A 3,021-nucleotide genomic window follows, 5' to 3' on the forward strand; every position below is an offset into this window, starting at 1 on the left:
CTGTGGGACACTGATTAGGAGATCTGTTTGGGTTAACCAAAGTCACTGACCTGTGGTTTTCCTGTGTTTGTATTTTCTGACAGGACGTAGTAAAATCAAGATCATGGATCTGTGGTTGTCTGTGGTGATCCACAGCATTCCTGTGCAATGGGGTTTAGTGACATAGTATCTGAGGTTTCAAGGAGAGGCACGGACAGAAAAAACAGAAACTGATTCCCTGACACACCTCCTCACTTTCTAAGTATCCATTCTCCCCTGGTTTCGTGAACCTGAGACTGGGAAGACTGCATGGAATATTTGTTTCTTCCATCTAGCATCCTGTATTGCCTGCCCATTTGGTGGGCGAGGCCTTTGGAGCCCAGAGAAGAGGGAATGATTTCTGGAGGAGGGAAGTTGTGCAGAGGGGCTACAGACTTCCTGTGGTGGTGGGCCCTATGCCCTGCTGGTCTTGGTAGGATTAAGGACACAGGTTGAGTCATAAACAGAGAGCACCATGTACAAGAAAATCAGTTTTCTCACTCCTGTTTTTTGCACATTCCACCAGGCAAATCTTCAGGTCAGGGAATCATTTTTGATGCTTGTGGTTAAATAGCAGTGGGAACAGTCCATAGCAACCCTTAGCTCTGGAGGTTTGGAAGAGGAGAATCTGGAAAAGGAATGCCTGTGGGCATGTGGTTTGCGCATACCATTTTCATCTACTCTCTTCTTCAGCAGAGCTTGTGTATTTCCCAGATATTATATCACAGCTACCATGTTGGTGGTTTCAGGGCAGTTAATACTTTCTGATGTGGGAGAATTTTGATCTTCACGACTGGGGTAGGTGGTGGGGGTTTCTACTGTCATTTAGTCATCAGTGGCCAAGGATGTTGCTAAACATCCTGCAGTACACAGGAGAACCCCCTCCCCCGACAAGAAGGAATTATCAAATGCAAAATATCAGTAGTGCTGAGTTTGAGAAACTCAATGCTCAGGCCTGAGTTACTAGAAAACATGAATTCCTGACTAATTGGATTTGGGGTTGAAGGAAAACTCTGGAGTCAAAGAGAACTCTTAAGTTTCTTGCCTCAGTATATAAAAGGATGGAGTTGCCACTGACTAAGATGGGAGTACTGCAGGTGCTGTAGGTTTTAGCGGGAACATCTATCCCAGAACCCGGGGCCTTGTTCAAAAGTGTTTTCTATCCAGGTCATCTTCATTCCTGCATCTGTATGAGTCCTTTTATTAGGTTGGAGATACCTGGGTCTTGGTTCTCAGCCTCCTCTTATCCTGGGGACCATCTATTTTGCCGCCTGCTGGCAAGCTCATCCACTGCCCTGGCTCCCTCAAACATCTCTCCACAAGCTTCTTCTGTGCAAAGCTGTCTCTAGGTCAGTTGTGAGGTGTGCCTAGAATGAGACAACTCATTTCTTGAGTTATGGACAAGGAGATACAGTAGTTCCCTGGTGATCTAGTGGCTAGGATACTGAGGTGAATGACCCTGGGTCAGTTCAGGGTCAGAATCCTTCTTCCATTTCCACACGAAGCAAGTCTTATTTATCCCAGGAGGTCTGGATGCTCCAAGGACCAGAAGTAGAAGAGCCTCTACACCAAGTCCAAATGCTCCCTGTCAGTGGGGTGAGGGTTGGGGAGAAGTTGGTCAAGAGTAATGGTGAGGCTCTTCTCCGGTCACACTGGTCTTGCTTCATGTTCATATTGACATGGGTAGAAGTGGCTTTAGACACCCACTAAGCCTCTTACCAAGGTTTACACAGCCTTGCAGAGATTCAAATCACTGTTGGACTACACCCAAGTTGCTGCTGCTGCTCCAGGGGCTCACATACTGCTGAGCTCTGAATAGCTGAGTGAGAGGACAAGCCAAGTCATGGAGTTTGTATGTACTCTCCAGGTACGTGGGTCAGCTTAGCATTCTGGACTATGTTTGCAGGTAAATTGATGGCTAGGCTTTTGGAAGAGGTGACTGGATGTGATAAATGCTATGATGGGAGGGAGGTGAGGTCATAGAGACCTGTCCTGTATTTAGATGAGGTCGTTCATGGAAGGTGATATTCAGTAACCCAAGAAAGGCAGCATGTGAAGTATGTGTGAACAGAAAACTATTACCAGTGCCGGAAGCAGAAATTATATGTAAAAGGGAGTATCAAAACCATGGTATCAGAGCAAGGCCTCACAACTCTACCACTGCTGTGATCATTAACCCCCGTAGCCTCTTCCAGGCACTGCATGCATTTTCTCTTTTGCATTCAGCACTCCCAAGATGGGTTCATATCTGTCTTGTGTCCGTTGTAACCCAGGAGGAGAGCGAGCCAGGGAGGCTGAGCGGCCTGAGCCTGCAGAGGCAGCGTGAGAAGTATGGAGAAGAGATGGCGCAGTGGTGGCTGGTCGGGATTCTTTGCTTCAAGGCCGTGTGGTTGGCTATGCTTTGGGTTCCTGTTGGGGTCTGTGGCTTGAATGGTTTTTCCAGGAGTGGATTGCAAGAGTGGCTGCCGGCGGACCGGGGAGAATGGCGACCATGAGTGTGCAGTGAAGAGATAGGAGGGTGCATCGTTCTGGCAGGAGCTCCAGCCATGCGTACTTGTCAGAGGAGACGCCATGATCACGAAGGAAGTTTTCCCAGGCGGTGCTCATCCATTGCACTCAGGACGTGCTGACCCTTGGATTTCCCCACTTGTGGGAAACTTGACTGTATAATTTGTGGTAGTGGGTACTGTGTTCTCGCTTTCCCTGACATTCTGCGTTTCACCACAGAGCAATGTTGGGATTGCTACTCTTGTAGGTCTTTTCTAAGTTCCTTCTCTACCTGTTTTTCTTTAAGCCCGTCCATCTTCCTGCTGGATATCTGCATGAACTGCAAAGTTTTACAGTTGCCAGACTGGAACCACGGACATTGTATTTCAGTCTGTTTCTCTTCTCTCTCTTTCCTTTTCCCCTTCCTCTCTCCTTCCATATATCTCTTTGGCTCTTAACTGCAGCACCTTCCACTCCTGCCTTGGGGACCCTTCACTTCCACTCTCTGACATAGGC

The 3,021-nt window shown here is 47.8% G+C and overlaps 1 non-coding gene across 1 annotated transcript; it reads left to right on the top strand.

The window, feature by feature from the left end:
• Positions 1-2,564: 2,564 nt before the first annotated feature.
• On the top strand, positions 2,565-2,725 carry LOC126074202 (U1 spliceosomal RNA). Its single transcript, XR_007517002.1, has one exon. It is a non-coding gene; the product is annotated as a U1 spliceosomal RNA (small nuclear RNA).
• Positions 2,726-3,021: the final 296 nt, after the last annotated feature.

The sequence above is a fragment of the Elephas maximus genome, chromosome 3 (genome assembly GCF_024166365.1).
Source record: "Elephas maximus indicus isolate mEleMax1 chromosome 3, mEleMax1 primary haplotype, whole genome shotgun sequence".
NCBI lineage: Eukaryota > Metazoa > Chordata > Mammalia > Proboscidea > Elephantidae > Elephas > Elephas maximus.